This window comes from Micromys minutus, assembly GCF_963924665.1.
Source record: "Micromys minutus genome assembly, chromosome: 30".
Lineage (NCBI taxonomy): Eukaryota > Metazoa > Chordata > Mammalia > Rodentia > Muridae > Micromys > Micromys minutus.
The window spans coordinates 28,422,833-28,432,785 of NC_137965.1; the positions used below are offsets into that span (position 1 = coordinate 28,422,833).

The window sequence follows — 9,953 nt, forward strand, 5'->3', positions numbered from 1 at the left end:
AAAGATCTGATGCCATCTGAATTCTGAAGACACAACATACCCACAGTGCCCATATATACATGAAGGTAAACATCCATAGACATAAAATACATATGAAAAATACGAGAACAGAAAAGGAATCTTACAGACACATAAGTAATATAGCTTAGACTGAGCAATATATATTATGGGCTAGAACCAATAACTTGGCTTGAATTTGCTGCTGTCTTAAGATAACATCTATATTCCCCAATGTGGAAGTGATGAGTGACATCAACTTGGGAGTGGGGATTATTTTCTTAATGCAGACTGGATAGGGCATCATGGGAAACTCCTTGCTTCTCTTTCTTTATACCTTCAATTTACTCACTGGACAAAAGATGAGACCCACAGACTTGATAATCAACCAACTGGTCTTGGCCAACAATTTAGTCCTTTACTTCAGAGGGATCCCTCAGATATTGGCAGCTTTTGGATGGAAAGGTATCATGGGTGATGCTGAATGTCAACTTGTGTTATATATTCACCGAGTAGCCAGGGGTGTTTCTCTTTATACCACTTGCCTTCTGAGTGGCTTTCAGGCCACCAAGCTTGGTTCCACTTTATCTTGGTCTAACCAGCTCTTAATGCCATCCCCAAAGTGTATTGGATTCTGTTGCTTCTGTTTTTGGATCCTTCAACTCTTAGTATATATTGATATTCCTTTAAGAGTTACTAGCCACAGGGACAGTCAAAATATAAGTATGTACTTGAATTACAAATTTTGTTCATCACCGATTCCAAAAAAATATAAAGTTGCATTATATTCTGTCCTCTACTTTATTATGGATTTTCTATGTTTGATATTCATAATTTGTACTGGTGTTTCCATTATCTGTTTCCTCTACAGACACAAACAGCAACTTCAATACATTCGTAGCAACAGCCTCTACCTTAGACCTGGCCCTGAGGTTAGAGCTACATGTATTATCCTTATTTTGGTGATCCCATTTGTTTTCTTCTTCTGTCTCTTTTCCATTTCAACATTTTGTCTTATTCTTATTAGGGACCCAAACAAGTGGTTGAATGATGCAGCTGTTTATCTATCTGCATGCTTCCCAGCCTTCAGCCCGTTTCTGCTCATCACCACTGACACACATGTCTCTTACATATTTAATTTTTGCAGGAGAAAATAAATACCTTCTAATTTGGAAATATAGTTTAAATTGTTTTGTTGGCAGAGATAGCTTAGTATACTTATTTTTTTAATATAGGATCTATATGTACTACCTGTAATCTTGTGCTATTAGAATTTAGAAAACAGTGACTGGTTTCTTGTGATAGAGTTACAGACTATTGTGAACTGATATGTGTCTACTGAAAATAGAACCTAGGACCGCAGAACCCCAGAACCCCAAGAAGAGAAACTAATTGTCCAGATCACCAAGAATTCTCTCTAGATCCCTTTTTATTATGAATATACATATCTATCTATCTATCTATCTATCTATCTATCTATCTATCTATCTATTTATCTATCTGTCTATACATATAAGTATACATATATAGACAGATATAAGTATAAATATATAGTTTATTTTTACCCTCATATATCTCTGGATACAACAGTCATTCAGTAATCATGGACACTAGAGGATGCTATCCAAACCTCAGAACTGGAGTCATAGATGGTTGTGCGCTGACATGTGGTGGCTGTGCATGTAACAAAGGTCTTCTGGAAGAGTAAACTGAAGTGGGATTTTCAGGTTATGTGAATGCATGGAGACTTTTGTGCTTTTTGCTGATGCAGACTCATAATGGTTTACTGAGACAAGACCCATGACTTTATAAGTGGTGTTTGCAGAGAGTATAAATAAGACTCACTGGACAATGACAGCATGTATTTTTTGGATTGCACTGAAGCTGTTCATTGGTTTTGAATCTTCTTTGATTTCCCTTCATTGAGAAAGTCACAGCTAAGAAATCTTGGCAGTCCAGCTGGTTCTGGTTGTTCCTGCTGACTCTGTACATTTAGCAATTTCTATTTTTCTTGTTTCTAAGACATTCTGTATTTACATTTCAAATGTTACATTTTTTTCTTTCCATTCCCATTACTTCTCCTCCTCCCTTCAATTCCTTGAAGGTGCTCCCTCTTCCTACCCCCGTATACCACTTCATCGCCTTGGCATTCCCCTACACTGGGATAACAAGCCTTTCCTGAATTAAAGGCTTATCTTCAAACTGATGGGCCTGACAGTTTCTGCCAGATCTGGACTCATGGTTGATTCACTTGTGTTTATTAACACATTTCAACTGTACTGCTTATATCCTGATACGCTTGTACTGGAGTGCTGGTACCCTGAGAACAAAGATTGGAATCATACCCAAAGAAATAGTTTTTCTGTGCTTTTTTAAAAGAGAAATTATAGTATCTTTAATTCCATCACAACAATGTATATGAAGTGTAACCCAAGGCTATGGTACTTCCATACGTACTTTTTTATTTTTATTTTATTTTAAATTTATTTTATAAAATCTTGTTATAGCTCACAAAATTTGTTACATAATAATATATCATGAATACATGTTTTTTCTCTTTCTTTTTTCTTTATATTCTAAGAAGGACTGAGGCTTCCATATTTTGGCCTTCCTACTTTTTGAGCATCATTAGGTCTGTGACTTGTTTGATATACAGTCACTGATAATTGGATAATAGACTCAGACAGTCCCGAATACCCAAAGAAACACCTTTAAAGAGGTCCAAATCCTGTTATCCCATGTATCATTTTTCTCCCAAAACTTTGTGTGGTTACTAAAGACCGAATGCTTGGTGAACTATATTATGCTCATTTATAAGAACTAATCTGATCCGATGATGGGATAATTGAATATTGTTGTGTTGTGGATTTGAAAGCCTCAGATAAGATTGAGGGGCCATTAAAATCTGCCTCATTTCTGTATATAATACAAGGACAACTAGAAGCCTTCACTGATATCTTACAGAAATTTAGTTCAGCTGTAAATAGAGCCATAGCAGACCCTGAAACCAGATAGTTATTGATAGAAATATTGACCTTTAATACACAAATACTGAATATGTGGGAAGAACCAGAGAATTAAAAAAATATGAAGCTCCAATAGACAACAAAGATATCTAGGATTGGTTATCAGGCGGAAGCATGTTAATATCATAGGTCAAGCCATAGCCAGAAGTCTTAGCAGTCAAATTTTCTGGGGTTTTAATTGTGGTGAACTTGGCCATTTTTAAAGAAATGTTAAGTATAAAAGATTTAGAGTTCAAAACACCATGTATATTGACACTAGAGACTATGGTGTTTATGGAATGAAACTGCAAGTTCTGTATTTTATGATCTACAACGCTTTCCCGAGCATTTTATTGTCTGTGGAAATGGGAAACATTGGTCAACTGATTGCTGGTCCAAGAGGATATGTAACAAAACCCCTTGCCACGCCAGAAGATTTATACACAGTAAATTGGTAAATATTCCAAAATGAGACAAAGAGTCTTATAAATCAATTGTGTGAAACCATAAGGGACAATGTGGAACTTGAAACCTTGTATGGTTGATATGGTCATGAACTTAGCAGAAGATAACTTTTACAACAAAGGCCATGAAGATTAATATTCCTGCATACCATGGGAAGGAAATGAGAAACTTAAAAGTGATATGGTAGATATTCAGAACAACATAGGCATCAAATTTTCCAATTTATAATGTGGCCTCTGATGACTTACCAAAACCATGCTCTTCAAATTGTAATGAAAAAAGACCTCTATGCAAGAGCACTAGCACATAACAGAAGAAAAACTTCAGGCACTTGACAAACTGTTAAATGCACAGCAGATATTTCAAGGTAGAATCAGTGCACATGTTGAATAATCGCAATTCATTAAAGGGATACTTATAAAGGGACTGTTAACTCATCTAAGTTTATGTCACTATATTGTTATAAAACAATAGTGTTTGTTGTAAAAATTAAATCAAGAAAGTGGAGAAAGATAAGATATTTAACAGCAGTCAACAAAGTAATTCAACCACTGGATATATAACAGCCAGAATATCCTTTACTATATCTTTAACAGAGATCATTGACTATAATAATAATTGCCATGAGAGAAGGCTTTTTTCCAATACTCTTGCATAAGCAGAATAAGGAAAGTTTTGTTGGCTCAGTACCTACATTGAGCAATAGTCATGCATGAAAGAAAAAAACTGGAAGATAATTATAGCAACAAACAACTTATATGTACATAATGCAGTTGTAGGTCTCAACCAGTTAAAAACTCATTAATATTATACTATACTTAAGTTTTTTCTTGGTTCCAATAGGTTTGTATTTTTTGTGGTCATATATCTTGATTGCTTTAAAAACCCACATAATAAATATTTAATTTTAGTTTTTCCTGAGCAATCTATAACTTGGAACATAACATGAGGTTACCTAAAACTTAATCTCTAAAACATCTTTTTAAGAATCAGCTAAGTGAAGTATCATCCATATTGAATAATATTTTAGTTATTGTATGTTAATAAAAACTTAAGGGTGTTTAATTAAACTCTATTATACATAAGTTTCTCATTTAAAATATGATGTAAAGTTCTAGTATTATGGTTTTGCACATCATTTTTATTATATGTAGATTATTAACACTAGAGAAAAAGACATTTTTTAATCAAAATGAAATGTGAAATGGAAGTTTCTGGTTGTTTATTTAATGCAGACTCACCTGGTGTTTTGCTATGGAACATACATGTGATATTTTGTGAGGCAAGACCCATGAGAGGACAGAGGTTGTTTAAGGAGAGTATAAATAGGATTCAATATACATTTACTGTGCTCTTATATAACTAGCAGTAAAGCTATCTTTGGGTCTCACATCTGTGCTGATCTTCACTATATCAAGAGAGACATGATAGAGAATTCATGGTATTTTGATTGTTCCTGATCACTCCTACTAATTTATGCCAATTCAGTGGACATCTAATGATTTCTGCATTGTCTTCCAATGATTATTGAATCATGTTTGGTGACATATTGAACTGGGCTTCTGATAGCCTGATAATGGAAATGGGAATCAACCTGAAAACAGGTAAATGTGCCCTTGACCTATTTATAATTTTTTCTCACTTACCTTTAATTAGCAGTCTAGAAGTTGTTCTGAAGCATTTAGCTAAGTAAAGTAGTTTTTGAAAATTATAACCCTACAGTAAACAGTGCTCATAAACACTATGTCAATTCTTCAACCATGGGTTTAATTTTATAATGATCATATGATACTGAGTATTATAGAGAAACATGTTAGAATTCTCAACAAAAAGATTGATTTGAGACTATAATTTCTGACATGTGCAACTTGCGTGGTTTGTTTTTAGCATCACAGTATTTTATTACATTTTAAACTATATTATTATTTTCTATTAAATCTTTATTTAGAGTGCAGTCATTATGCCCCCAAAAGTCCACCTTCCCAGTCTATCAGTTTTCTTGTGTGTCTGTTTAATTTCTAGTTCAGTGGCCTGTTCATTACTGAGATTCAAGTGCTGAAGTCTCCCCGTGATACTGTGTGGGGTCCAACGTGTTTTTTGAAGTTTAATAAAGTTAATTTTATTATTTTCTGAATGTGCTTTCCCTTGTAATTGGGGCATCAGTGCTTAGAATTGACACCAGGTTGTGGTGGATTTTTCTCTGTTGAATAAGAAATGTCCTTCCCCGTCTTGCTTGAAAACTTTTGGTTGAAATTCTATTTTATTGGGTATTAAGATTGCAACTCCAGATTTTTTTTAGAACCATTTCCTTGGATGAGGTCTTTCTAACCTTTTACTTGGAGGTAGTGTCTATCTTTAAAATTTATGTGTGGTTTTGTATGCAACAAAATGCTGGATCCTGTTTGCCTATTCAGTCTGCAAGCTTATGATAGTTTATTGGGGAATTGAGTCGCTTCATATTGAGAGATGTTAAAGACAGATGTTCCCGTTATGTTTGTTAGTGTAAATTGAATTACCTGAGTGTGATTTTTCTTTTTTCTGCTTTGTTGTGAGTAGACTAATATCTTGATTTTTTTTTTTTTTTTTTGTGAGTAGGTACCCTACTTATGTTAGTGTTTTCTTTCTAGAATCCACTGTTGTTTGGGGATAGTACTTAGATATTGTTTAAATTTGTTTTTTGTGTTATAATATTTTGGTTTCTCTATCATACATGTCTGAGAATTATGCATTGTATAATAGCCTGGGTTATTTTCTGAGTATGCTCTCTTAGAGTCTGCATTACTTTTGTCTCGGTTCGTCAAGATTTTAGTGTCTCTGATGAGAAGACAGGTGTAATTCTGTGCTCTGCCTTTAGATTTTATCTGGCCTTTTCCCTTAGAGCTTTTTAATATAACTTTCTTAATCCTATTTAATGCTTTTTGTTTTGTCGTGTTAATTATGTATCTAGAGAATTTTCTTTTCTGGTCAGATTTATTTGTTGTTCTTTAGTCTTCTTGTACATTTATACCAATCTATTTTTTTTTTTATTTCATGATACTTTATTTTCAAATGGGTCACAAGATATGCTTTTGGCCCATTCTGCCTATGTACAAGCTACAAATGCTTGCTCAGCAGGCAAGGGTCAATCTTTAGTATTATATCTGAAAAGTGAATAACAATCCATATAAAATATTCAAAGTTTCCATAGGAACACAGTAAGTGTGACAGCCCCCCCATCTCCTATCCTTTCATACTGCATTGGTGCCAACCCTATTCTTACAAAGACATTCCAAACTAGCTGTAATTAAGTGAAATGGTCACCCAAATGAAATAATTCAAACTAAACTTGCAGGTAAGAACTACAAGAGTGGTATCTGAACATTGATAGTAGCTGAAGCACAGGCTGCAATTGACAGTCCATCCCAATCTCCTGGGCACAATACATGGGCAGAGTGCCAACATCCTGTTCCTCCACTTCCGACGGGAAGGCATGGCTCTGGATCTGCTTCATAAGTTGCCACATTGGCCTTGACATTACATAGTAGATGTTGGAAATCTGGAACTAACCAGAGTTGAAGCAGCATCAATGGTGTATGCACCATGTTCTCATAGAGCATCCAATCACCCACAGGCAATTCAGATAGCTTACAGTACTGCAAGATCCATCAAAGCCATCACATGGAGGTCCCCAGATGCAGGATGAGTAATGGTTCTCCTCTGGCTTGGGTCTCTTCTGCAGCAGGGCCTGCACTTGGTTATTATAATAGAGAATGTAGTTAAATGATCCACACACACCAGCATTCACAAAATATGTGAAAGTTTGCTCATCTGACTCATCTTCATCTTCAGAGCCCAGCTGCTCCTTCCACATGGTTTCCTTGGCTATGATACTCACTGCAAGTGAAAAAGCTGATGCGACATAGTATCTGCCTGGCTCAGCTCTGATTCTAACTCCAGAGTCTGATGGGAAGTGCTTGTTTACACCTGGGTTGATTACACTGTTGATCTCTTCTAATTTAAGGATTTTTCTTCAGATTCAAGAAAGGCACCACTAATATCAAGCAGATACATTTTGAAACCAACTACTGTTCCCAAGTCGGAGACACAGAGGACATTTGGAACTGCCTGCAGGAAGGTCTCAGGGTCAGCACACCCACTGACCACTTGGAAGCTAACACCACTGACGTCAATATTTAGCTCTTTTGCCCATTCTAAGAGAAACCTGCTGGTTTTGAGTGTAGCATCAAAATTAACCCTGAGAGGACAAACTCCTAAGGAATCACCAGTGGCTATCCGCAAAACCAACTTGGCCTCTGGATGTGCTCTGGAGACTTTGATCAATTAAATTTCACTGTCAAAATTCATCATCTGGACTCCATCTCTGGCAGTGTACTTGATCAGAGACACTTGTTTACAAAGATTTGCAAAGATAATCCTCCCTGGAGGCACCCAGATCCCCTGCATCAGCTGTATTTGAGTTTTCCTTTCACATTCAACTCCTGTCCCAATGGCAGGTGCTCACTATAGCTCTACTATCACTATACTTGACTATACATAAAAGGGAGTAACTCAGGAAGAGCTTTTAGCCACTTCACATGCTTCTTTAAAATGTCCTCGAGGTCAGCGACATTGAAATCTTCATTATCATCAGAGGAAGAATTTTCATTGAATTTTTGGTCCAGAATGTCCTTAGCAGTAAAGCCTTCATCAAGGATATGGCAGTCAAACTCTTCCTTAGTAAAGCTGCTCATGGTTCTCTGATGTACCTACCAAAAACTTAGAAATGGAATTAAATTATCACCAGCTCTCACAAGGACAACTCATCCTAGAACACTGAATGCTGTCTCCGCTAAGTGGTAGAAACAGTCACAGCCCAGAGACATGGCCAGCCTGGCCCTTGGAGAAGCCACCTCTGATCATCAATACTTCCAGCCTATCTGCAAGCAGCTGGCATGTTAACTACCTATTGCAGCCTCATCAGACTGAAACCTGAGGTGGTGCTGAGCTGTTGGTTGTGGGCGGGATGCAGCTACAGCTGCAGGGACTGACCTAGCCATCTCTTTCTTTAGTTTGAGGAAGTTTTCTTCTATGATTATAGTAAAGGCAATTTCCAATCCTTCAAGCTCGGAATCTTTCTTTCCTTTTATTTATATTTTTTCTTAGATTTGGTCTTTTCATTGTTTTTTTAGATTTCCTGAATATTTTGAATCGTGAGGGTTTTTAAAAATGTTTTTGATTTTCTTTGACAGTTATATTCCTCTTTAAAGGTTTCTACTTCTTTACCTTTGTTTTCCTTTATTTATCTTGGTGAGTTATTTATATCCTCGAAAAGGCCTCTAGAATTTTCAAGAGAAAAGATTTTATGTAAGCTTTCTGAGTTTCATAAGTGTTGGTATATCCAGAACTTGATGTAGTGGAAGATTTAGATTCTGATGATGCCATACTATAACAACTTCTGTTTCTCATGATCTTGAACTTTCTTTGAATCCTTGGTATTAGCTGGTGTTGTCATATCTGTCTGTAGCATGCCTATAAATGCATTGTGAAATCTCTGTGTGTCTTGGCTGTGTAGATCCTCAGAAAGCTAGGTAAATGGTAATTAATCATAGTGTTTATCTTTAATTTCTGCAATATTAAAATATTTCGCAAAATTTAAATTTAGCAATCATTGGAAGTTAGCAATAGGCTACCATGTGATGCTTTGTGACATCTAAGTCTTTGAGGGCGAAACATAGATATGTGGTACCTTGAATAATAAATATACTTTCTATTCTCAATCATTTCAGTATTTTATGTATAGTTTTTTTGTTGTTTGGAAGGTTGAAGATGTGACCATAAAATCAGAGCAACTGCCATAAAGATACTGAACACCCTTTTCTGTATCTGTCCTGCTGGATATTCTAGATGTTTCTCTAAGACATGACAATGAATGTGCTTCCAGACAATGCCAATGTTTTCCAAGATGGAATCAATGGTTAATTTGTCCAGATCAGACATACTATTATATCCCTGGATAATATGGCTGGCATTGTGACTTGCAAAAAGAAGACTGTATTTTTAAATCCTGCAAGAATAAGGCTGTAAGCCTCCATGCAATGGGAAGATACATATGATTATGTCCTCTTAATTGTTCTGTTGTGAACTGTGTGTTGAAAATTGATAAATGCGTATTTCAGTACCAGGCTACATTCCTCTCCTTGCTTAGATCTAGGTGCAATGTTGACATGTCACACAAGAAAACATAACACATTCCAAAGTAAAGGTACCAGCACTTGTTATTTATTGTGAAAAACACTGAGATCACGGATTTGTGCTGTAGTTCTCAATCTTCTGTATACCCAAATGCTACTGGTGAATTATAAGTGTTGAGAATTGAGGTTCTAGCCTTCTCTGCATACACAAATCACTGTGGAACACAGGAAGTTGAGAAAGGGTATCCAAAGGCCCATGTCTCCCCTTTGTGCCTTGAAGGAAGGATATGGCTACATGATGCCAGGACAGAGCTGG

General features: G+C 36.0%; 1 pseudogene across 1 annotated transcript; it reads right to left on the reverse strand.

Annotated features, from left to right (window-relative positions):
* Window positions 1-6,805: 6,805 nt before the first annotated feature.
* On the reverse strand, window positions 6,806-8,197 carry LOC308439712 (ornithine decarboxylase-like; annotated as a pseudogene). Its single transcript has one exon. The product of its transcript is annotated as an ornithine decarboxylase-like (transcript).
* Between the last annotated feature and the right edge of the window lie 1,756 nt (window positions 8,198-9,953).